Below are 27,810 nucleotides of genomic sequence, written 5' to 3' on the forward strand. Positions count from 1 at the left end.
CAACTGACCACATTTGAAATAACTAATGTCTCTCTGACCACCTCTCCTAAAACCCAAACTCGGCACTGGAAAGGTAGACCTCGAATGCGCTCCCTGAGACTGTTGGGTATTAGAACTCCTCTACCTCTTACTATCCCCCTGGTTATCCTAACTTCTCCTGTAGCCCCTCATTCTCTCATCCTCTGCATGCATGATAGTCTCAAGATGGGCTACAACCTCCACAAGGCGCTCATAATCCCTAATCATGGATTCAGCTACTCTAAACATGAGCCCGATCCTCAATTTCTTCTTAAACTCCAAGCAACGGCACTCCTCAGTCGCCACCAACTCCGGTGCAAATCTAGACAGGCTAGTGAACGTGGCTTCGAACTCAGCCACTGGTGTGTTTAGCTGCTTGAGTTGAGAAAACTGATCCCTCAATCTCTCCCTTACTATAGCAGGTAAGTACTTGTCCTGGAAGACGTCAACAAAGGCCTCCCAAGTCCCTCCAATGTGCCCCTGCGCATACTTCCACCACTAACCTGCGTCTCCCTTCAACTAGAAGGACGCCAAGGTCACCCTTAAACCTCCGTCTTCAATGCCGAGCATCTCAAACGTCTTCATCATCTGCTCTAGCCACTCATTAGCCTTTAGTGGCTCTTTGGGATCACCCAAAAACTTGTCTAGATTCGACCAGAAGAACTCTCTCTTCAAGAAAGATGCCCTGCTTCAGCTACTTGGGCCTAGACTTGATTCTCAGCCTTGAGAATGTCCATGGATTCCTGCAATGTTCTGGCCATTTCACAGGCTAAGGTACCCATGGCTTGTTGACCTACTAGCTCGCCACATTGGCTTAACCAATTCCTTCCTCCTACACCGGAATTTCATCCGGTATAGGCATCTCATGCCTCCTAGGCCTACCAAGCATACCACTGCGACCACATCCTGACATCCTAATGAAGGTAACAAAAGAGATTAACACATTAACAAATGTGCCGAAGCTGTTTCACTTACATCCTAATACAATGGACAACAATAATTCACTCCACATAGGCACATAGTCACGTAAACACATACGAATTTCCTTCCTAAATAGTGTTTGCCCCGCAGTGTTGCTAGAGTTCCAATTAGAAACAGCAGTGATCAAGTGCTCTTTTAATAGGACTTCCAGAAACCCATAGACCCAATCAACATCCAAGGAACTAAATCACATACCCATATAATCACATAAGCATGTTATCATATAAACACATATCATCCATACTTAAGTCTCTATCAAGCGAGACAAACCCATTGCGGTACTAACCACTTCCCACGTGCCCAAAGTATTCAAACCCGGTATGCTCTGATACCAAGTTGTAACGCTCTCAAAATAATACAAATAACCCAACTCATAAGAGAAATGAATATGACATAATTGGTACAGTTTCATATATCAAAGTTCGTATTACAAAAGGTATTACATGCATTATACATTCATAAACGTTCATTCTAAATCCACAGCATGTAACACAAGTTAATAACAACAAAATAAATGCCATACAGGCTAACATCTTTTCAAGATAATACTTGGTTAAAATAAAAGAGAGTCATAAGCTCCATATATTTAAAGCCGTTGGCTTGAATAAACATTTAAACACAAAAATAACCAAATAGAGCCTTCAGCTCCTAAGTCCTCCCAAGCTATGTTCTTAGAAGAAGCATATCACCAGTACCTGAAAATGGTTTCCCAAGTAGGGTGAGCCAAAGCCCAGTAGAGATAAACTAACACAATATATGAGGTTTGACTAAGATATAAGTGTCAGATAAATGTTCAATATTCATGACCAACTTACATTCTTCCCATGACCATTCAATATTGATATCCACATCTCAATCCATTTCCATTCATTCATTTCAAGTTAATTCATCTCATTTCGAGTCAATTCATGAGTCGAGATACAACCCAAATGAGACTACAACTCAGTGGTTCACAAATCAATACAACCATTATTCAAACACTTTACTTTGTCATTTCACGAAATTTTTGTCCGAGGGAATTGACACCCATATATACACAAGATTTCGGGACTTTCACCCTAGACACTCCAACCAACTTAATTTTAAATAGAGTCTATCCCCTATCTCCTCCCAAACAATGATACATATACAGTGTATTTAAAAGTATCGTCATATACAATGACTATCCACAACACATATTCAATGTTTCAATCATATCGTAATATTCAATGACATAATTTAAATGATTAGTTTCAATTCACCTAATCCTAATACAATTTTTACAACAATCATAGTTATCCTCCACCGATAATCCAAAACAGATATTTCTAAACAGATATACAATCTTTATAACAGGTAATTTATCAATTGTTCATAGGTGAGTAATATAACAAATCCAACTACACCACTCATTTATACATCTTCCTAATTTCACATTTTCCATACCAATTCCATTATTTATACAAAATAATTATTCAACATAAATTAGGGCAAATTTCCCCATTTTCCAAATATCAACCCAAATGCTAAATCCCACAATTTTAACACAAGAGAACTTCATATTCAAAGCCCCTTATTCATTTTGTAACCCAACATGGAAAAACCCTCTTTTTAATTTGAGCCCAAACCCTAGTTTACCCAAAATCACTTCAAAATCTTATCATTTATACATAACAACAAATATCTAGGTTAAAAACCATATTAAAGTGTAGAATATCCCTACCTCAAGAGTAGAAGCCCAAAGGAGAAAAGGAAGAACTTCAAGAATGCCCAAACTCAACTATGTTCAGATCAAAAGGAAGCCCACAAAATGCTCTATCTTTTTAACAAAGGAAATAGGGTTGAGAGATCCCTAAATCTAGGTGTATTTGTAAAGAGAGAATATTTTAGAGAAAGAGAGACTCGATTTAGGGTTTTGAGTGAAAAGAAAGTCAAAAAATGATGTAAAATTGCTCTGCTGTGAACTGATATATGCAAGGCTCGCTCGAGCGAAGGAGTTGTCGTTTGAGCGACCAAACACAATAAGTGACCTTGCCTGAGCGCAAGAAGCGTCGCTCGAGCGCAGAATACATACCTTCAGAAGTTTTACAGACGCACACCGTCGCTCGAGTGCAAGAAGCCTCACTCGAGCAAAGAACTTTACCTTCCCAGAATTCTGCAAGTCTGGGAAAAATACTAGGAACTCTCAAAACTCACTCGAGCACAAGAAGCCTCGCTCGAGCGAAGAGGCAAATTTCTGGACAACTGCCATTTGCATAACTAGCAACCAACCTGTTTCAAACATGCCCAATACGTTCCAACACTCAAATAGGAAAGGGACAAGAGGGAAAGAGACATAAATAACAATATTAAACCTCACGGCCCGAGTCCGGAATACAATAAAGGTCGGATCAAAATCAGAATCGCTATAGTTCCGAACCCTTTCAAGATTAGGACCTCAGAGAATGGATCTCCTCTGAGGGTTTTATCTCTTCTAAAAACAACGGTTAACCTTCTAGAACTCCCGTATGATCTGGGCTTCTTCGGATGGGCTTGTTGGACTCTCTTTAGAGATATCCGCTTGATGGGTCTTCCTCGGCCCAATTTGTTGACTTTCTTATGGGCCCGTTCAATAGAATTCACTTGGCCTATTTGGCAATAATTTCTCCAAGCTCACCAATTTTTGGGCTTTCTGATTGGGCTTCGATTGGGCCCAATTAATTAGTTGGCTCAAGTTAACCCCTCTTACATTTTGTCCCTTACATGTATGGGAAATTTTGAATTTCTTGGACATGCATATTTTCACTTTTTCGGCCATGCTTCGTATCACACCCTTAGGAAAAAAAATTTCCTCATGTGGCTTTTGGATAAGACCAATGCCTCATCATAATTTTATGGATAAGATTGCCAACTAATATTGATAAGAAGGAATCTTTTATCCTTATACCATGTTTGGCAAACACACTTTTACCTTTGGGTTACTCTCTCAAATAAATATTTAAACACTTGACTTTGGTAAATGTATAGGTGTTATACCCTAGATGCACTAGATAATTCCTTGTGCATTGCTTGGGCCCACGTAACTTTTTTCTTCACTATTTTGATTCCAGATTTTTTTAAATCCTTACTATTTGATTCTTCAATCCAAACTTTTGTCTTTCAAGTCAAAAGAAAATCAACCAACAGGATGACCCACATTTTCTCTTTCCAAGAAATTGAAGACCCATTTATATATATATATGCACATAGAATAATTGAGAGACCACAAAACCACACTTTTTTTTTTTAGAACAACTGAAGCATATACATATATATTTTTTTACTCCAGGTAACCATAAAATAAAGCCCACGTATTTTTTAGAATATTGAAGGCCCACTGTATATATATACATCCTTATCTCTTTTTGCCAAACCATACTCTCAGCATATTCTCTCTCTCTACACTGGGATAAGACCCAGCAACCAGCTTGCTTTGCACTCCATTGAAGACCACTGCCACTGGGTTTCTTCTTTCTTTCTCCGTCACTTCGGCCAGGCCTGTCCACCTCCGTAGGCCACCACTTCTCCTTGCCACAGCTCCATTACAGCACAGATTTCACCAACATTGTTGAGTACCCCGTTTGCCCATGCGACAGTCAACCGAAGTCCTACCCTATGGGTGTGACTATCCAGTTCGCACGGCTTGCTTCGCGCTCACAACCTCCAACCTCGCCACTGCCTTCAGTTGTGATTTGATCAACGCTGACCACGCCGCCTTTTCAACGTGGCATCAGTCTGTCCTGCTACTTCGTTGCTTGTTCGCGTCACACTCGACGCTGTCATCATTGCTGCGTCTCTGTCCTCTAGCGCCGCTCATGTCGCTGTCTACCTGTCCTGGTCGTTTTTTGGAACCAAGCCAGCTCTTGGTATTGATGAGCTTTGGTCTTCATTTAACGAACTTCGTTCTTCTTCATTGCTCTGGATCTATAGACAAGCTGTTGTTCAAAACTCATTTATGAATTTCATTGTTTTGCCAAAATCTTTCCTCTAATTATAAACTTGATTTGGTTTGGGATTCGAGTTATTCGAAAGCTTGTAATTCTGATTTGAGATGACCAGTGCTCTGTTAAATCTTGCTTTAGTATCTCTGACTCGTTTTGAGAATATATATTCTGAAACCTTTGCATGAGATTTAAGCTTCTATTGATGATCCTAACTTGAATAGAACTTTGGTGCTGCAATTTTGTCTTGACATAACTATTGCCTCTGTTGAATCTTGATTTGCATGAGAAATGTAGTCCTGAAATTCATGTTTTGGAGCTTGACCTTGTGTTGATAAATCTGACATAGATGGAGTATTAATGCTGAAAAGATTCATTGGTGTAGAGAGAGATAATTTGAATCCTTTGAGTTTTGTTGGTGTTGCTATTGAAAATTTTGTTAAACTTACTCAGAGGAATAAAATTGTTGTAGCATAAGTTGCTCATTACTATTGTTGATGTCGCCTGTATTTCGGTAACGTTTGAATCATAATCTGAACTCGATATTGTTTATCTCATTTGTCGACTTTACTATTTCAGGCAAATGAATTCTCGTAAGAACTCCACGACCCCAGTGCCCTCAGAACCCGTACTAATGAGAGCAATGGTTGTTCCTCAGAAGTCCGAATGGAAACAAAACTATCCCTCAGGAGTCCGAAAATAGCACACACCCTACTTCGGCAAGAAAGATCTCTCTGGAAGGCTACCGAGTTTACCAAGCTTGCACCAACATAAGTAAAGATTGTCTCTCAGAAGTCCGAGCGAAATCAAGGTTGTCCCTTAGAAGTCCGAGGTTGTCCCTCAAGAGTCTAAATAGTAGCACACACCCTACTTTGGCAAGAAAGATCCTCGAAACTCGTATTGATGGAAGCAAAGGTTGCTCTTCGAAAGTCCAAGTAGAAGCACACACTCTGTTTCAACAAGAAAGATCCTCGAAGCTTGCACTGATAGAAGTAAGGGTTGTTCTTCGGGAGTCCGAGTGGGAGCACACACTCTACTTCAACAAGAAAGATCCTTTCTGGTGGGCAATTGAGGAGGTCCGAGTGGAAGCACACGCTCTACTTCAAGAAAGATCCTTTCTGGTGGGCAATCGAGTCTATTACTTCTCTTTCTTCATTGAGGGATGACAAATGAAAAAGGTCATCAAGAAACATAACCCAATGAAAATACACAATATAAAGAAAATAACCTTCTAATGGAGATACACAATATGGAGGAAATAAATTTCTTCATAACATAAGAGAGATAAAACTTCTAACATAAGAAAGATAGAACTTCTTGGACAATGCAATAAATATAAATTGTAAATATCATAGATAGACTTCTTCTACGAAAATTCGACCCTTGCTCCTAATCCCCAGAGTTGTGAAGTCATTCGAAAAACTTTCACCAGGTGCTCAGGTTGTGGTCGTCATACGCCATCATAGCCACATCCTCGAAGATATCCCGGGGCCCCTGTTCTTTGAACTTCAGCTCATCTGTTTTGACTTTCTTTCTAAAGATCTTCTTAAGCGTCTGACACTTTTCTGTAGGATGTCCTAATGATCGATGAAAAACACAATAATTAGGGCCACCCATTCTTTGACTAAGGCCTTCACCTCCTCAATACTACACGAAAAATAAGTGTCATCCTCGCAGCTCTTCCTCTTCTACCCTCTGAATCCCTCCCCCTACGACTTTTGGGTAGAAGACGCGGAAGCCGCAGTGACAGAAGATCCTCGGGATGACTTGAAGCTGGTTTTATAATTAGTCTCGAACCCAATCTCCTAAGATTGAGGTATGTTGATGTTCCGAGATGCTTCAATTAGTGCCGAGAAGATGAGTAGCTTGTGATTAACAAGAAGCATCTTGTACCTGTTCAATGCCCCTTCAACACAGATTTGGACCAAGTAACTTTCCTTCATAGCCTCATGACAATCCACGGCTTTGTCTTGGAACCTTTTCACATATTTGAGAATGTCTTCACCCTCCCGCTATTTTTCCTTACACAAGGTGAGTGTGGTCACTTTCTCGGCCACCTGAAAGAATTTGGCGTGGAATTTGTTGACCATCTCCTCCCAACTTCGGATAGAGTTTGGGGCCAAGTTGACGTACCAACTATATGCTTGGTCGGTGAGGGACTTGGAGAATTCTCTCAGTCGGAGGACATGATTTGAACCATGAATCCCCAAAGTCTCGATGAACCGAACAAAATATTCTCGAGCATTTCCTTGCTTGCCATGAAATTTGATGAATTTCGACACCGTGTACCCCTCCGGGTATAGATAACTCAACATCTCGATAGGGTATGGTGGCTTGACATCCAGATCGGGCAAAGAGGGTAAAGTCCTCTTGCCCCATTCGAGATCGAACATGGCTTGCACATCGGCGAGAGTGAGAAATTGTTGAGGGAGAGAACTTGATGGTGGTATTCCCGAAACTTAGCTTGTAGACCTGAAGACCAAGCCTGGAGCGACTTAGCTATTTGGGTGTTGAGAATTCATCATCGGTGTAGGAACATGGTGATATTGACCATTGGCATTTATGGATATGACATTCGATGATGGAGCGTTGATTTGAGTTCCATGAACTCCGTTACACGCAATGGGTATGCCAGGTTGGGCTTGGAAAGTCGTTACCAAAGCCAAAGGAGACCCGTTCAGTACATAAGTACAATTTACAATTGGTGGAACAAAATTAGGCATGGATGGAGCACCATTTTGTAGAGAAATTTCTGTGAACTTCCTTGAACTTCCACAGCCACTGAAACACCATTCATCGTGCTGAAAACTCCTCCAACCACAGATGGACCATGGCTCAATCCTCTAGGTGCGTGATTTTGCACACCATTTTGAGCAACTTCAGGGAGAATTAGGGGTGGGTCTTGATGGTTTTGACCATTCCCAACATTACCATGAAGTTATTGATGCTTGCCGGCGTTGACTTGACCTCCATTTGTTACTGGTGGTGTGAAATTCGAATCCATCACCAACATGGTGTGGGTGAGATTTTGAAGGGTCGTAAGAATCTCTTGTTGAGTGTGTTGGAATCCTTGAATGACTTCAAGGATAAAAGGTGGGTCTTGAACTTGAGTCCTCTCATCACTACCATTGGAAGAGCCTTGTTGATGAACTTCTTCTTCTCCCGCTATCTTCACTGAAGTTATGTAGATTTCGGATCTTGTTGAGGCCATTAACCAATCCACCTCCCCAGTGGAGTCACCATATATGAAAGGGTTCAAGAACATTGTTGGAAAATTCGAAGATTTTCAAAGATCTTCGAAGAAAATTCAAATTCTCTAGAAATGATGAGAGGTTTAGATTTTTCAACAATCACAACTAGGAACACAATAGCAAGGAGATGATGGAGATAAGAGATTGGGTGAAGAAGAAGGCAAGGCAGTTAGAGAGAGAATAATAGCAAGGCTCTCCTATGGATCTCCCACTTTCACTCTCAAGGTTGATAATGGAGAAGGGAAATTAGTTTTTTCCTAAGAGTTGTCTCTCCAAAATCTCTCCCTTGTAAAGCTATGGGTGGGTGCTATTTATAGGCACCTCATGATGTAGGATGGAGCCCATGTGCAAGGCATATGGGGAATATTCTCTCTAATCACCTTATCTGAGGAAGTGACCTCTCTGAGGATGAGGAAAACCCCAAAAAGAAGATCAACCTCTCGGCAAACCCTTCTTCTTAGCCACACCTAACCAATAATCCCCAATCATCCTAAAATATCAGGGATAGTCCCAGAGGACGCCCTGCAGCAGAAGTGTCAGGAATAGTTCAAGATAATGCCCTACCTCAAATATTGCTGAGTCTCAGGGACCCCCTAGATTGTGCCACCTCGACCTGAGTATAGGCTAGTTTAATCAAAGAATGAATTTATCTCCACTCACCGTCCTCAAGATCGGGTCCTTTGTTCAGACTCCATTATGCCCATGGTTCTGGTGCGTAGATCCCAGAAAGTTTCGAGCCAGCAAGTGTTCTGCGACTCATTAACGGAGCGACTTCTAGATTACGTCCGAATCTATTCGAAGCCAAGCACTTCGGATCTTTAGGTTTGTAGATCTGAACCCTTTCGAGTCCGAGCTCAAATAGGTCTCTAGATTCGTGGTTTCGAACCCTTTCAAGACTAAGCCAATACTTCATACAATGAATCTCCTCCGAGAGTTTCATCTCTTATGAAAACAATGATTAACCTTCTGGAATGCCCATATGATCTGGGCCTCCTCGAATAGGCTTGTTGGACTCTCTTTAGAGATATCTGCTTAATGGGTCTTCCTCGGACCAATTTATTGACTTTCTTATGAGCCCATTCAATAGAATTCACTTGGCCCATTTGGCAATAATTTCTCCAAGCTCACCAATTTTTGGGCTTTCTGATTGGGCCCAATTAATTAGTGGGCTCAAGTCAACCCCTCTTACACTCTTTCTCTCTTCTCTCCAGAGACTTTATCACCCACCTCTCTTCTCTCCCCACCACCACCACCAATCAACACCACCACTACCACCGCCTATCCCAAACCCACCTCGAATCTTGCACCAAATCCGATGCTTTACTCTTCTCTAAGTTCAAAACCCATCAATTTCAGACCTACCCATCTCACAATCTCAACACCCTCGTGGACCAACAACCTCCAATCTCCTCAAGGCAGAGAAAGATTGAAAAGAGAGCTTTTTACTATTTTTCTTACGGAATTATGGTGGAGTTCTGGAATAAGGAATTATGATAGCAACAAGATAGAGAGAATATGGAGAGAATTTACATTGCCTTCTTCATTGGCTTGAATGCCAATTTATAGAATACATATTGTATATACAGACAAAAACCAAAAGTTATGGCATATCTACCTTACATCCAATTTTTACAACTTTTGACAAAACTTTACAACTTTTTACAAAACTTTACAACTTTTTGACAAAGTCTACAAGCCTAGGCATAGGCTTATACAACATTTCCACAAAATTAAATACAAAGACAAAAAGTCATAAATGAGAGACTTTAATTATTTGTCATCTTTATACAACAATTATATACATAGACTGTATATAATATATACATACACTGTCTATCCTCTCCGATTTTCAAAGAGATAGATTGTTATAGATAAGCTTTGGCTGAGTGGATTTGTCGTGTAGCGTCGGCTGAAAAGATTTGGCTGATCACTTTCCGCTGAATGATGCAGGTTGCTCCACGTGTCCTGGATAAGGTTGGAGTCGATCAAGAGACAGCTGCATTTGATAGTGGGGTCCACTATGCTTCCATCCTGTTGATGAGATTGTGATATTCTTCATCAGTCTCTGATGGAGGGGAATCCAGATCTTGGCTGTATTGCTCATTCCGGAAATGTTCTACATCATCCGCGGTCATGGCTAGTTCCAACGGAAGATCCAAATTATTTCTCTTTTTGAGATTTATTAACATGTCAAGAGACTCATTAATTTGTGTAGGAAACCTTTGATATGTTATGAGAAAATGGGTTACAAATAATATTCTACCATCTATAACCATGAACGGCAATTTTGATGAACCATGGATGTTGGACGTTGCTTGTGAAACAGATATTAGACTGTCTATCCAATATTCGGTCAAAGAAAGTTTTTGAATATTTTCCAATCGCTCTCTCCGGTGATCTTCATCTAAATAATCGTCTTCAAATTCAAAATCTTCAGTTTCTTTAATATACCAAATCTAGTATGGTTGGAAAAAATATTCTCGTTCTCGCCAACCAACAGTGCTGGAGATCGAGAAAGTAAAATATTTGCTCCATCGAAAGCCTTTTACTATCCATGAGAGCATTGCTTTGATGATCATTGGATAATCTATCTATTAAATTGGATCTAAAATTTGAAAAATAACTTGATTAGTTATTCCCCAATCTATATCCTCAAAGAATCACATGTCATGGTTTGCCATGATAGTTATTTTGGGAATTCCATCTTTCAAATTTAATTTATCATAAGATCGTTCGAAGATTTGTCTAATCTTATCATGATGATCTTCAACTCGATTTTTGATTAACATAAAAATTTATTTTAGAAGCAAAGTTCTTGCTTTTTCAAAAAGACAAATTCTTTTTATTTGTTCAAAAACTGGATCAGAAAACTCATCTGATATGAGGTCTGATAGTTGAAGAAAATTGTTTATTTTTTCAAAATTAAAATCTTCATTCCAATTCATTTGTTTAAGAATATTGCAACAAGGATTTTGCAAATCTGTTAATTTAGCTGTTTTTTCAGCTAATTTGTTGGCTAGAACTCCCATGTGTTTTCGAAATATCACTTTGTTGTCTACAATGTGAGTTTTCCAAACTCCATTGAGTTCTGTATAAATTTCTCTGGATATACCAGGGTTAAAAAAATCTTTTATCTCAGATTCATCTGGTTTAGATGTCTGAATATTAGTTAGAACTAGGTTAGTTCTCATTTGATTCCTTTGATAAATAGGCATGGCTGGTGCACTGTAAAAAGATTTTTTTGTTTTGGTCATGCTAACATATGCTTTAAAGCTTGCTCCTGAGTATCCACAAACTTGTGTTTTGCAATCATTCCATTCTGTGTAAATTTCAGGTTGTCTTCCTGCAAACACAGCATAAACTTTTTCTTCTCTGGGGATTGCTTTTTTAGCAATTGTCACACAATCTCCTTGAGCGGGTTGTTTACCCTTATCCATTGTTTCCTCTTGGTCTAGAGGCCTTCTGCAAAAATTAAATTTACTTATTTAGCAATTTAATTTTCTGAAACAATTTCTGCTAAGAAAATCTGCAAGAAAATTGTTAGTACCTTTAAGATGTTCTACTTCAAAAGTATATTCAGAAATTTTATTATACCAGGCTAATCATCTTCCTTGTTCAATAGGTTTTTTATTGATCAAGAAATCTCTTACTGCCTTATTATCAGTGCGCACAATAAAATTTTCTGGGGCTAAATAAATATGAAGACTCTTTATTTCTAATTTTATTGCAAGTAATTCTTTTTCAAAAATAATATATTTCTGTTCATTTGGTTTAAATGTTCCAGAATTATATCCGCAAATTAATTCTTCTTTTTGTAATTTTATGGGTATTGAATTTTTTCTTGGTCTAATCTCATTTTCTAATAAAGGTATCTCTTTATCATACCATAAATTACTTGGTATTACTTTAAGAACACATCCCCAGCATGCTTCTAAGGCATCAGTTTCTAAAATTAATTTATCACCTATTTTAAGAAGATAAACATCTGGTAAAGTTTTAACATTTTCTTTAATTTGTTTAATTAAAACATCTTCTGATGTCCATTCAAAAATAACATTTTTCCTTAATTTAGTTAACCAAGGAATTTCTATTTTTGAAAGATTTTTGATAAAATTTCGTCCATAATTTAAAATGCCTAATAAACTCTGTAATTGTGTTATATTTTCAAGAGTATCAGGAAAATCTCGTACTTTGGACAAAATATGTTCTTGTAATTTTAAACATTTCTGGTCTAAAATTATTCCCAAAAATTCAATTGATTCTTTTTCTAGTTCAATCTTTTTTGGAGACAAAATAATTCCATGTTTTTGGAATTTTTCACAAAGTAATTTTAAATGTTTCTATGCTCCTCCTTGGTTTTAGAGAAGATAAGTATATCATCAATATAAACTACACAACAATCTTTAAGATCTTTAAAAATTGTATCAATCCACCGTTGAAATACCTGTGGTGCAATATTTAACCCAAAAGGCATAACATTCCGGTGGTAATGTCCTCTAGGTGTACTGAAAGCTGTCAATTTTTTTGACTCTTCAGTTAATTGAATTTGCCAAAATCCACTTTTACAATCAAATTTGCTAAAGATTTTTGATCCTTTGGTTAAGTCAATCAAAACATCTTTTCGTTGAATAAAATATCCATCAAATTTTAAATTTTCATTTAGCCGTTTATAGTTGACTACCATTCAGGCTTTTCCTCTTTTAATTTCAGTATGGTTTCTTACCATAAAAGTTGGACTAGCGTGAGGGCTTCTAGTTTCTTCAATTAACTTTTTGTCTAAAAGTTCCTGAAGTTGAATATCAAATTCATCTATATCTTGTCTAGTATAGATCATTGGTCTTACTCTAATGATAACATTGGGGCCTTTCAATTTTAAACTACAATAACGTGAGTTACGTTGCCATAGTTTTAATGGATGTTCACTAAAATTTTCTTCTAAAATTTTATAAATCCAGTATGATTCATCAATAGTTTTGATGATGGGAGTTAAATCACCACACAGCACGGGCGCAAACTCTTTATCATAATTGTAGTATAAAGATGACAAATAATTAAAGTCTCTCATTTATGACTTTTTGTCTTTGTATTTAATTTTGTGGAAATGTTGTATAAGCATATGCCTAGGCTTGTAGACTTTGTCAAAAAATTGTAAAGTTTTGTCAAAAGTTGTAGAAATTGGACGTAAGGTAAATATGCCATAACTTTTGATTTTTGTCTATATATACAATATGTATTCTATAAATTGGCATTCAAGCCAATGAAGAAGGCAATGTAAATTCTCTCCATATTCTCTCTATCTTGTTGCTATCATAATTCTTTATTCCAGAACTCCACCATTATTCCATAAGAAAAATAGATGAGGCTTTTGAGGCTGCCAAGACCACTGAAGATATGCTCAAAGCATTCAAGGACATGGAGGCAAGTTTTGATGAGAGGGAACTTGGATTGGCTTGCTTGAAACTCGACCTCAAACTTGACCAAAAAGGTGAGGACCCTGAAAAGAATCTTTCTTTTGCTAATAGAGCTTTGAAAGCTTTTGATAGAGATGATAATAGAGTGTCTTTACCTCTTTCCATGGCTTTACAATTGTTGGGTTCTGCTTGTTATAGCTTGAAAAGGTTTAATGATAGTTTAGGATACCTTAATAGGGCTAAAAGGTTCTTGTAGTCTTGATGATATTAGACCGATTCTTCACGCAGTTCAGCTTGAATTGGCGAATAGCAAGACTGCAATGGGAAGGAGAGAGGAGGCTCTTGTTAATTTAAGGAATTGTTTGGAGATAAAAGAAATGACTTTGGAGAAAAACAGTAGGGAAATTGGTAATGCTAATCGGGATTTGGTAGTGGCTTATGTTGCTGTTTTGAATTTTCAAGAGGCGTTGCCGTTTTGTTTAAAAGCATTGGAGATAAATAAGGGACAATTGGGGAATAATTCGGTGGAAGTCGCGCATGATAAGCAGCTTCTTGGGGTTTTCTATACTGGGTTGGAGGAGCATGAGAAGGCACTGGATCAGAATCAGTTATCACATAAGGTACTGAAGAATTGGGGTCTTAGTTCTAATTTCCTTCGGGCAAAGATTGATGCCTCCAACATTCAGATTGCATTGGGGAAGTATGAGGAGGCCATCAATACTTTGAAGGACATTGTTCAGCAGACTGATAAAGAAAGTGAAGATCGAGCTATGGTCTTCATTTTGATGGCGAAAGCTTTATGTAATCAAGAGAAATTTGCTGACTCAAAAATGTGACTACAGATTGCTTCTGGGATTCTTGATAAGAAAGAAGCAAACTCTCCAGTAGAAGTTTCTGAGGCATATATGGAGATACCGATGCAATATGAGACTATGAATAGTTTGAAACTGCAATTGCGTTGCCAAAGAGAACACAAGCTATACTTGAGAAGCTCCCTCAAGAGCAACACTCAGAAGGAAAGTGTTTCTGCACGTATTGGCTAGTTGCTTCTATTAACAGGCAAGGTGCAGGAGGCTATACCCTACTTGGAGAGTGCAGCAGAGAGACTGAAAGAGTGCTTTGGTTCCAAGCATTATGGGGTTGGGTATATTTATAACAACTTGGGTGCGGCATATTTGGAACTAGATAGGCCTCAGTCAGTTGAACAGATGTTTGCAGTAGCCAAGGAGATTATGGATGCGTCCCTTGGTCCTGGTCATGTGGATACAATTGAGTCATATCAGAACCTTTCAAAAGCATATAGTGCCATAGGGAGGTAAGAAACTAAGATTACCTTAATTTCTGGTATCTTTGCATCACATAATATACACTTAACTGATTTATTGGTTTTAAGTATAGCTTTGCAAACTACTAAAATAGAGGAGAATTTTAACAAGTAGGTGATAATGGGATATCATTAGAAACTGACACTGGTTTTACATATACCTAAACATTGTCATCCATTGAAGTTTAAATCATTTGGCATGCCAAAACTAACTATGCTTTCATTCTAATGTTTAGCTCTTATATGGACCAAACCAGCCTTACGTACACCATAGAAGCTAATAATGCCGTATGATTGTTAATTCTTTTAAAACTGTCATGCAAGTATGTGAGGACTGCAGATTTGCAGATTCCACATGAGTAACTTCCATGAACTCGGTCATGGGTGTCAAGTGCGGATGTTTCAAAAGTGTCAGATTCATCTAATTCTTATGTCCAAGGACACCACGACGTGTCCAGATGTCATGTTTCTTGAGTACATTTTTATAGGATAAAATAATATTTACAAACTAATATAGATCATGCTATGCATAAAATGGACATCTTATTTATACATAGTTATTTAGTAAACTTGACTATTTATACATACTTGTTGGGCGCATGCCCAACTAGACATGTCAAACACATATCCCACATATTTCAGCATGTTTGTTTGAATGGACTGAATAAGAGAGATTAGAATCCATTGGATTGTAATCCTGAGATTCATAATCCTGAGACTATTTTATTGGATAGGATATATATGCCATATTTGTTTAGTCATGGCATTAGATGTCAGGAATTGATTATTTAATTAGATAGGATATGAATCCTGTGTTTGTTTGAGATATTATGGAGAACGATAGATGCTTAATTGACTATTTTACCCTTTTCAATTATTTACTAAGTAATAGTAATATTACACATATTTTTAATATTTTAATTATTTTTAGCTAGATTAATAAAAATTTATTTTATTTTATTTTTTAGACAGTTAAATAATTTTTTTAAATTAAATAAATAAAATATCTATGAAGCACGGGTACTCCAAAAATAGTGCCGTACACGCACCGGGTACTTACCGGGTGCGGGTACGCGTACCGGTACGGCTGCACGCGTACCGGGTACGGGAAAAACTAGTCGGGTACTTCTGCCTCAGTTGGGTACGGCTCGGGTACGGCAGGGGTACGCGTTTGGTGCGTTTTGGGTACGGCGGGGGCAGAAACCAAATTTTCTGAAAAATTGAGGGATACCGGAGCAATATTAAGAAAAATTAAAAAAAAAAAAAAAGGAAAAAATGTCATCACTTTTGTTGCCCTAATCTCATCGAAGCAAAGAGAGAGGCGACTTCGACCATCTCCATCTCCCTCTTCTGTGACCCTCGAAACAGAGATCGACCCTCACCCTCATCTTCGACCCTCACCCTCGTCTGCGACTTCGACACAGCAGAGATCGATTTCGACCCTCACTCACCCTCGTCTGCGACTTCGAAACAGCAGAGATCGATCGACTTCGAAACACCAGAGATCGTCTTCGACTTCGACCCAGAGATTCGACCCTTGTCTTCGACTTCGACTTCGACCCAGTTATCGACTTCGACCCTCGACCCTCGACTTCGACGCAGGTATATCACTTCATCTGTATTTATTTATTTATTTTTCTTGTTTCTTCTTTAGTTATTAATACTGAAAATGCTAATAAATAATCATAAATGGTAATAATCATAAATATTATTATTAGTTATTAATAATAAAAAATTACATCATCTTTATTTATTTATTTTTTTTTCTTGTTTCTTCTTTAGTTATTAATACTGAAAATGCTAATAAATATTAGAGATGAAAATGCTAATAATCATAAATGGTAATAATCATAAATATTATTATTAGTTATTAATAATAAAAAATTAGAGATGAAAATGCAGGTTTGTAGGTTATTAATATTATTATTAGTTATTTTTTTATTTAACTTCAATTTGTAGGTTAGATCTTTTAACCATAATTATAAAAAATAAAAAAAAATAAAAAATAAAAAAATATCGGCGTACCGCAGCCGTACCCGTACCCTACTTTTTTGGGATTTTGCCGTATCGCCGTACCCGTACTCGTACCCGTACCGTACTCGTACCCGCACCCGTGCTTCATAGTAAAATATCAATAAAAATATATGCTATTTTTTTAATTAAAATTTTAAATAAATTTATTTTAAATAATGAAATTAAATAAAACATCAATTAAAATTTAAATAATGAAATTAAATAAAATATCAACAAAATTTTAAAATAAAAAGTCAATAAAATATCTATAAAAAATTATTATAAAATTTTAAATATATAAAACATCAATAAAAATTAAATAAAATTATTTTATTTTTAAATTGAGACTATTTTATTAAGTATAATTAATACCATGAGGAAAAAGATATTTAATACTAGAAGGTCAATAATGTAATTTGATGACCTAATCCCATGGGATAAGTTATCTCATAATTTGTGTCTCCCCTCCCATAGGATACAATAGTCTAACAGATTTGGGATTAATAATTCGGTGCAAAAAAATTGAAATAAACAACGGACTATTAATCCAATCTCACCCTTCAATCCCACCAAATAAACATGCTCTTAATGGTTATGCATCACAAAGCCACAAGTCATAACTTTGTTTTTTAAATAATAATAAATAAATAAAAACCAGAAAGATAACCCAATTCCCCAGTTTGAATACAACTCTCATAACTCAAAAAGAAAAACCTTTTAAAGAAACAAATTCTATTTCAAGGTCTAAATTGCTCAAACTTTTTAATTTGTCATCAAGCTTTACAACCAAGCCTTCATCATGATAATCAAAATTATCAATATATATGTATTGTATTATTAATTAATATATCATGTGAATCCACCAGTTCCTTAATTTAATCAACTAAAGTTGACAACCATTAACATCATGTTTTGAAGCATTTATACATTTCTATATATATTTCATATATATGTAAAAAGAAGTTTTGTTGTTGTTTCACATGTCAAAACAATCCATTTTTCAAAATCACAAAGAATTTCATCGAGGCATTTTATCATACATTTGGAATGCAAAATGTAAGTCTAGGCGGAATCACATATGCTTTCAATTAATCATTTCAACAAGTCCATTTTTTCAAAATCACAAAGCATTTCGGCAAGTCTATTTTCATAATCACACAGCTTTTCATTATGGGGATTAAACAGAGAGGATTTATAAATAAAAAAACAAAAACAAAAAAAAAAACAAAATAATCACATAGCTTTTTAAGTGGGGAGGATTTATAAAACAATAAAAATAAAAAAAAAAAAGAAAAAGAAAACAAAAATCTGACCTTTTTTTGGTTGTCAATTGAGGAGATTTAGGGATCTAGGGCTTCTAATGTGTTTGGGTAAACAAAGCAACATGTCAATGCAAAGAAGGAACACCGGAAGCCCTCCACCGCCACCGATGAGTTTGCTGATGGAGAAGAAAGAGGCCAAATCTGAAAATAAGTCTAATGAGAGAGAGGTTGAGTTTTCAATCTGGTCTAGAGTAGAAGAGCGGATGAAGGGTTCCTGTCACTTACCTTTCGTTTGGCCAAAACAGCAGAAATCAACGTCATGTCGTTTGGCTCTTGAACTCCACAGACGTGCCTCCCTCCTCAGCGTCAGATTTGTCATCACCACGCGTCTCCATCCGGTAGATATGGCTAGAGGGTGCTGAACCGTAAAGGGCAAGAGATGAGGTGAATCAAAAAAATGTGATTTAAAAGGTTAACTTTTAACCTAGTTACCAAAATAGGCAGTGTTCCAAAAGCCATTAAAGTGTATCATGAAATGGGCTTTTAAAATAAATAAATAAATAAAATAAAATAAAAAGACATAGCCAAACAAAGCCTAAGAAAATATGTTAGGTCCTCCAATAAAATCATTATGAGTTTATAAAAATATAATTTTAAGATGAGTTCAATCAACTAGGTTCAAAATGATTAATATCTATCTGTAGAGGGTCAGAAATTAAGCCCAAAACTAAGCATGGACCCAAGCACTAAGATCGTCCTGATAATGCGACCAAGGATAAAAAAGGAGCATGGGCTAAAGCTCAAGGGAAGCGTGCCAACAAATGGGCCGAGGCAAGTCCAACCCACCAGGGCTCCAGATGGACTCAGCGAGGAGAAATGCCTAAGTCAAGTTGCAGAGGCAACATCTGCAGCGGTGAAGTTGCCAATGGACCATTTGCAGCGGCAAAGTTGCTGAGGCACTTTGCCTCAGCGCCTCCATTCCTATTACATATTTGAGCCTTACACTTGACCACATAACACATTTTCCTCAGCCTTTTCTTGCTCTAGCCGACCAAGAGAGGGAGAGAGTGAGAGAGCTTGTCTTCCATCTTGAGTTTTGCTTGCTAATTGAAGGAACTTGAAGGGTAGATTGCTACTTTAGACTCCTAAACCTTCAATACAAGACTAAGGTAGGAAACTCATCTTCTTCTTGTGGTTATTGAACTAGTTCTTGCATGGTTCATGTCATATTGATGGAGTGTAGAGCCAAAACATGGTTTAGATGTTGAATTGTGGCTTAATTGTTGCATGCATGTACATATATTGAAGTTTTGAGGTTGTAGTCCATGTTTCCTCACATGCATGTCCATCTTTTGGTCATACTCCATGAGTTCATCTTGTTTTTGAAGGTTTGAGCTCTTTTGAAACAGCATTAAAGCTTTGAAAATGATTTAAGATCATGCATGTTTGCATGTTCTCCATGTTCTTGGAAAATGGTTTGAAATTGGATTTGAATTAAACACCCTTGGGCTTTGATTTCTCAAATTGAGCTTTGAACCATGTTATTCTATGTGTTTATAAATGTTTTCTGGAAATTCAGCCCAAGAGGATCGGTTTTGATGCATTTAAACTTGAGTTTGAGCTTGGAGGTGCAATCTGGGTTTTCCAGATTTCGCACTTCCGCTCGAGCGGGGAAGTTCCGCTCGAGTGTGGAATCCGAGCATCCAGCATCTCTCTGCACTGTTTTACAGTCCGCTCGAGCGGAGGATCGGGCGCTCGAGCGGAGTCATGTCTCAAGCTCGAGCGGGTGTCGAGCGGAGATTTCACCTATCCAGTACTTTTACAGTACGCTCGAGCGGGAAAGTTTACGCTCGAGCGTGTACCTTTATTGCATGACCGCTCGAGCGGGGAAACCTGCGCTCGAGCGGAACTCTGTTTTTCTGAAAATGCTTTTAAGTGTGCCTCCTTGCATCCTCATCCCATCCTAGGCATTCTTAGGCCTAGTTTAAAACATCTTATTGAGGATATAGAGGTAGAACACACCGAGGCATTAGGAATTAAGTTGTTATATTTCCCAACTGCGTAGCTTAGTGTGTTCAATCTGTTAACTGTGTAGGGTTGGCGACTGGGGAGACACGCTCTAGCTTACTGTAGCCCGAACTCTGTGAGTAACAATTGTGTAAAGATATGTTCAAAATGATTATCTTCTGAATACTGAACTGAACTGTTTACTGAACTGATACTGTTTACTGAATGAATGTATGTCCTATATTCTGAACTGTATTGTGGCATCCTTAGCAACTACTGTTACTGACTGTTACTGTTACAGAGATCTCTGTCGGTTCCCTCGTAGAACCACTACTGTTTACTGACTGATGGCCATCATTACTGTTCGGTCTTTAAGACCTACTGTTTACTGCTATGCTAATGGATGTACCACATATGACTGAATAACTGTTCTGACTGAAAGACTGAAGTATTGTTTAATGAACTGATTTCATTACTGTAAGGACATTTCATTCATAACCTCTTTACGCATTATGTTATTCACTGGGCTTTAGCTCACTGTTTATATATATATGTAGGTGCTCAGCCACCAGACCGGAGCTAGGAGCGTGGGTTAGACTCCAGTTTTGTCAAGCCAGCCTATGTGCCTCACTGCGAGGTTCCGAGCCTATCGTGTTAAGGCTTAGGGGTGTTTTACAATTCCCCCTTCTGTACCGTCTACTGTTCTGTATAGACTGAATGTTTACCGTACTGCTATTAGGTCCCTGTACTGTGTGACTGTAAATTTTGTATAGACTGTATTGTTTGTATATGTGAATGCATGAAAAAAAATTTTGGCATGCAGACTGTCACAGCTCAATGGACATTATTCGTTTACTGTATTGGCTTCCGCCAGGCCATGTACTCTGTTTTACTGTACTACTGTTAAGCAGGCCTTCGGTAATCTCGGATTACTGGCCGGTTACGGTGCTAAACCCATAGGGCCGGGTTTGGGTCGTGACAGAGTGGTATCAGAGCGATACTTAACCACGAGTTATACCGCACACACGTGTCCAAATGAGCTATAGGGTGTCCTAGGAAAGTGATTAGGGCATTTCATGAACTTGAAAAGTGTGTGGCTATGTTATGACTGAATACATGTTGATGAGATAACTGTCTAAATATGCAACTGTATATGTTACAACTGCTATAACTGTTATAACTGCTTATAGTGAAATGGACAATGCAAATGAACCTGAATCCTCGTCTACCGAGGCAAGAATGGAAAGAATGGAAAGAATGATGGAACTGATAACTGCTAGACTGGAACAACAACAAAACCAACAACCCCCACCTCCTCCTCCAGTACAGCCGGAACCTAATGTGAATGCGAATGATAGGGATATTATTGCTCTCACCCATAAATTCAGCAAGATGAAACCGCCATCCTTTCAGGGAGGACTGGAACCGCTAAAGGCTGAAGCTTGGGTGCTTGAAACAGAGAAATTATTTGAAGTGTTTCCGTGCTCAGAAGCGAATAAAGTATTGTTAGCTACCTTCACCCTACAAGAAGAAGCTAGAAGGTGGTGGATGTTGATCCATGATACACATACTATTATGACTTGAGCTCAGTTCAAGGAGTCCTTCTTTGAAAAGTATTTCCTTCAGTGTGTCAGGGATAGAAAAGTGACTGAATTTGAACAGCTGAAGCAGGGCACAATGTCCGTTGCGAAATATGAAACAAAATTTACTGAACTTGCCAGATATGCACCACACATGGTGGATACCGAATATAAGAAGGCCAGAAAATTTGAAGGCGGCCTTAATGTTGCAATTCTTGACCGAATAAATGTTCTGAAACTACCGACTTTTGTAGGTGTTCTCGACCGGACATTGATGGCCGAGTCGAACATTGCAGCAGTGAAACAATCTGAAACACCAATAACTGAATGGCACGGTAAAAGGCAGTGTTTTAAATTCAAGAAAGGCAAGCACAACCCGGCCAACAAGAAATAGAATACGGGGTCGACAACTAGCCCCAGCCAAGGGAGTGGGTTCATTCCACCCTGCTCTGTATGTGGCAACAAGCACAAGGGGGTTTGTCACAAATTATCTGGAGCTTGTTACAGGTGTGGCAAGGTGGGCCACATGGTTAAAGATTGTTCCTCTGCTCCGCAAGTTAATAGCAAGGCTACGCCAAGCGCAGCAACATCAACTGTAGCACCAAAGCCTAACCCTAAAGCTACCGGGAAAGAGCCTGTGAGGCAAGGCCGAGTGTTCGCACTAGTACCGGGAGATGTGCAGAATACCGAGACCGTTGTGTCAGGTATCCTCTCTATTTGTGCACAAAATGCATATGTATTAATTGATTCGGGGTCTACACATTCTTATGTATCGCATGCTTTTTCGCAGAAATTGAATAGACCCTTAGAACCCATGAACTATCTGCTAGCCGTATCATCACCCGTAGGAGGATCCATGACATGTGCTTATATGTACCCCGCATGTGAAATCATTGTTGGGGGATATGCATCTGTTTATTGATTTACTACCATTGAATATTGATCATTTTGATGTAATACTGGGGATGGATTGGTTACAAAAATATCATGCCACTATTGACTGTGTGACCAAGCAAGTTGTTTTCCGTCCACCTGGTTTGCCTGAATTTGTGTTTAATGGGAGTGGAGTAGTACCTCCTCCGTATCTGATTTCATCTATGAAAGCTGTTAAACTGATTAGAAAGGGATGTAAAGGATATCTGTGTTCTGTGCTGACTGTGTCTACTGATGATAGTGTTAAAACTGATGTGAATTGTATTCCTATAGTCAGGGAATTCCCAGATGTATTTCCAGATGACCTGCCAGGGGATTTGATTGACAGAGAGATTGAATTCACCGTGGATGTGATTCCCGGAACACAGCCAGTTTCGAAAGCTCCTTACCGAATGGCTCCAACTGAACTGAAGGAGTTGAAAGTGCAATTGCAGGAACTGTTGGACAAGAAGTTTATCAGGCCCAGTACTTCACCCTGGGGTGCACCGGTTTTGTTTGTAAAGAAGAAAAATGGCTCGCTGAGACTGTGTATAGACTATCGTGAACTGAATAAGGTAACTGTAAAGAATAAATACCCATTACCGCGTATTGATGACCTGTTTGATCAGTTACAGGGTGCCAAAGTGTTTTCTAAGATTGACCTCAGATCGGGGTATCATCAACTGAAGGTTAAACCGGAAGACATTGATAAAACTGCTTTTAGAACGAGGTATGGCCATTATGAATTTTTAGTTATGCCTTTTGGAGTCACGAACGCACCAGCTGCTTTTATGGACCTCATGAACAGAATTTTTAAACCATACCTTGATGATTTCATTGTAGTATTTATTAATGACATATTGATTTACTCCAAAAGTATAGAACAGCATGAACATCATCTGAGACTTGCCCTACAAACCTTAAGAGAACAGAAACTGTATGCTAAACTGTCTAAATGTGAATTTTGGCTTGACCATGTTATGTTTTTGGGGCATGTTGTTAGCAAAAATGGAATTTCTGTTGATCCGCAGAAAATTGAAGCCGTAGTGAACTGGCCTAGACCAACAAATGTGACTGAAGTCCGAAGCTTTTTGGGATTGGCTGGATATTACAGAAGATTTGTCAAAGATTTCTCCAAAATTGCCCTACCATTGACTCAGTTAACTCAGAAGGGGATATCATTTGACTGGACTGATCAAAGAGAATCTGCTTTTCAGGAGTTGAAAACTCGATTAGTGACTGCACCTGTTCTGACTTTACCTTCAGGTACTGATGGTTATACTGTATTTAGTGATGCTTCTCATAAGGGTTTGAGGTGTGTTTTAATGCAGAATGGGAGAGTTATTGCTTATGCTTCCCGACAACTGAGACCACATGAAAAGAACTACCCGACCCATGATCTGGAACTTGCTGCAGTAGTATTTGCACTGAAAATCTGGCGTCACTACCTGTACGGGGTAACATGTGAAGTATATACCGACCACAAGAGCTTAAAATATTTCTTCACACAGAAAGAACTGAATATGAGACAGCGGAGATGGCTAGAACTGATTAAAAACTATGACCTACAAATTTTGTACCATTCGGGAAAAGCCAATACCGTTGCCGATGCATTGAGCCAGAAATCGATTGAAAACGTAGCATGTTTGCTTACCGGACAGAAAGAGCTGCTTAGTGACCTTGACAAATCTGAAATTGAAATTGTTTTACGAGAACAAGGTGGAACCTTAGCTGCTATTTCTGCTCAACCGGCACTGATTGAAGAGATTAAAGAGAAACAGCAACTAGATGACTTCCTGAAGAAGATCATCGAAGAAAGAGAATCTAAACCGAGACCGGGATTCAAATTTGAGAACAATGTACTGAAATTTCATGAAAGACTGTGTGTACCGAATGATACTGAACTGAAAAGAAGAGTTCTGCAAGAAGGCCACAATTCGAAATTATCTATCCACCTGGGGAATACGAAAATGTACCAAGATCTGAAACAGAATTTCTGGTGGCCGGGAATGAAGAAAGAAATTGTTGACTTTGTGTCCAAATGTCTTCATTGCCAACAGGTCAAAGCTGAACATCAACGACCTGCCGGATTATTGCAACCCCTACCCATACCAGAGTGGAAATGGGAGCATATCACGATGGATTTCATCGTTGGGTTACCTCGCTCCAGAAAAGGTATGGATTCAATTTGGGTTATTGTTGATAGACTAACCAAATCTGCTCACTTCTTACCTGTCAAAACAATTTATAATGCGGAAAAATTGGCTGTTATCTATATTGATGAAATTGTAAGACTGCATGGAGTGTCTGTGTCTATCGTTTCTGACAGGGATTGAAAGTTTACATCGAGGTTTTGGCAGAGTCTACAGACTGCATTAGGTACTGAATTGAGGCTGAGTAGTGCCTATCATCCTCAGACAGATGGACAGTCAGAAAGGACCATCCAAACTCTAGAGGATTTATTGAGAATGTGTGTCCTTGATTTTCAGGGAGATTGGGAAAGTCATCTGCCATTAGTTGAATTCGCTTACAACAACAGCTACCATTCGAGTATTGGCATGGCGCCCTTCGAGGCATTGTATGGAAGAAAATGTAGATCTCCAATTTGCTGGGCAGAAGTTGGAGATGGGCCTTTGCTTGGGCCCGAGATTGTTTATGAAACAACTGAGAAAGTGAAACTGATACAACAGAGACTAAAAACCGCACAGAGTAGACAGAAGAGTTATGCTGATATCAGAAGACGAGACAGAGAATATGAAGTGGGTGATCACGTATTTGTGAAAGTGACACCAATGAAAGGCCAGACTCGTTTTGGAGTCAAAGGCAAGTGAGCACCAAGATACGTCGGACCGTATGAGATTATTGAGAAAATTAATCCAGTGGCGTATCAAGTTGCGCTCCCTCCTGAAATGGAGCATATGCATAACGTCTTCCACATTTCCATGTTGAGAGACTACCTCCGGGATCCCTTCCATGTGATTGAGCCTATTCGGATAGTGTTGAGTGATGACTACACTTACGAGGAACGGCCTATACAGATTGTAAACCGACGGATCAAGAAACTGCGAAACAAAGAGATCCCATTGGTGAAAGTCGACTGGCAGAACCATGGTGGCATGTATGCCACTTGGGAAAGGGAAGATGACATGGCTAAACAATATCCTGAACTATTTCCACTAAACCCTGTTTTCTTCCAGAATGAAGGTAACTCGAGTTTAGAGGACTAAACTCTTTATAAGGAGGGGAGACTGTAACAACCCTCATACTGTTTACTGATTAATGACTGATTGATTACCGATAATCACCGATTACTGTTAAACGGAACTGATAATGACTGATAACTGACTGAGAATTGAACTGTTTAAAGTACTGAACTGACTGACCGAAATTGAAACTGAATTGAGTGAATACATCTGTTTGAATTGCATTTTATCTGTTGACTATTTGTTTGATCTGTTCGTGTTATATGTTTAAACTGCTAATTGAAGGCCTTATCGGCGGCCGAACTGGGAATGGATTAATGTTTTATGATCCTCATAATTAATGTGATTTTATGGTATTTTTATCTGAAAACTGATTAGGTATGCTTGAATTAGATTAAATAAGCTAATTAAAGAGTTAGGCTTAATTACCGAATTGCCACCCTTAGTGGCCCACTCAATATAACATATTTGAGCCTTACACTTGACCACATAACACATTTTCCTCAGCCTTTTCTTGCTCTAGCCGACCAAGAGAGGGAGAGAGTGAGAGAGCTTGTCTTCCATCTTGAGTTTTGCTTGCTAATTGAAGGAACTTGAAGGGTAGATTGCTACTTTAGACTCCTAAACCTTCAATACAAGACTAAGGTAGGAAACTCATCTTCTTCTTGTGGTTATTGAACTAGTTCTTGCATGGTTCATGTCATATTGATGGAGTGTAGAGCCAAAACATGGTTTAGATGTTGAATTGTGGCTTAATTGTTGCATGCATGTACATATATTGAAGTTTTGAGGTTGTAGTCCATGTTTCCTCACATGCATGTCCATCTTTTGGTCATACTCCATGAGTTCATCTTGTTTTTGAAGGTTTGAGCTCTTTTGAAACAGCATTAAAGCTTTGAAAATGATTTAAGATCATGCATGTTTGCATGTTCTCCATGTTCTTGGAAAATGGTTTGAAATTGGATTTGAATTAAACACCCTTGGGCTTTGATTTCTCAAATTGAGCTTTGAACCATGTTATTCTATGTGTTTATAAATGTTTTCTGGAAATTCAGCCCAAGAGGATCGGTTTTGATGCATTTAAACTTGAGTTTGAGCTTGGAGGTGCAATCTGGGTTTTCCAGATTTCGCACTTCCGCTCGAGCGGGGAAGTTCCGCTCGAGTGTGGAATCCGAGCATCCAGCATCTCTCTGCACTGTTTTACAGTCCGCTCGAGCGGAGGATCGGGCGCTCGAGCGGAGTCATGTCTCAAGCTCGAGCGGGTGTCGAGCGGAGATTTCACCCATCCAGTACTTTTACAGTACGCTCGAGCGGGAAAGTTTACGCTCGAGCGTGTACCTTTATTGCATGACCGCTCGAGCGGGGAAACCTGCGCTCGAGCGGAACTCTGTTTTTCTGAAAATGCTTTTAAGTGTGCCTCCTTGCATCCTCATCCCATCCTAGGCATTCTTAGGCCTAGTTTAAAACATCTTATTGAGGATATAGAGGTAGAACACACCGAGGCATTAGGGATTAAGTTGTTATATTTCCCAACTGCGTAGCTTGGTGTGTTCAATCTGTTAACTGTGTAGGGTTGGCGACTGGGGAGACACGCTCTAGCTTACTGTAGCCCGAACTCTGTGAGTAACAATTGTGTAAAGATATGTTCAAAATGATTATCTTCTGAATACTGAACTGAACTGTTTACTGAACTGATACTGTTTACTGAATGAATGTATGTCCTATATTCTGAACTGTATTGTGGCATCCTTAGCAACTACTGTTACTGACTGTTACTGTTACAGAGATCTCTGTCGGTTCCCTCGTGGAACCACTACTGTTTACTGACTGATGGCCATCATTACTGTTCGGTCTTTAAGACCTACTGTTTACTGCTATGCTAATGGATGTACCACATATGACTGAATAAC

The 27,810-nt window shown here is 38.6% G+C and overlaps 1 long non-coding RNA gene and 1 pseudogene across 2 annotated transcripts; one reads left to right on the top strand and one right to left on the bottom strand.

Moving 5' to 3' along the window:
- Positions 1-1,406: 1,406 nt before the first annotated feature.
- On the bottom strand, positions 1,407-18,694 carry LOC145814186 (uncharacterized). Of its 2 annotated transcripts, none has more exons than XR_014357524.1 (3): positions 18,484-18,694; positions 18,250-18,399; positions 1,407-1,694 (listed from the first exon to the last, which is right to left on the bottom strand). It is a non-coding gene; the product is annotated as an uncharacterized LOC145814186 (long non-coding RNA). The 2 variants fall into 2 exon arrangements; XR_014357523.1 differs by lacking the exon at positions 1,407-1,694 and adding an exon at positions 9,688-11,650.
- Positions 12,011-15,180, top strand: LOC114263175 (protein KINESIN LIGHT CHAIN-RELATED 2-like; annotated as a pseudogene).
- Positions 18,695-27,810: the final 9,116 nt, after the last annotated feature.

Source organism: Camellia sinensis, unplaced genomic scaffold, assembly GCF_055761805.1.
Source record: "Camellia sinensis isolate YWXY unplaced genomic scaffold, ASM5576180v1 Unanchor1, whole genome shotgun sequence".
NCBI classification, from domain to species: Eukaryota; Viridiplantae; Streptophyta; class Magnoliopsida; order Ericales; family Theaceae; genus Camellia; species Camellia sinensis.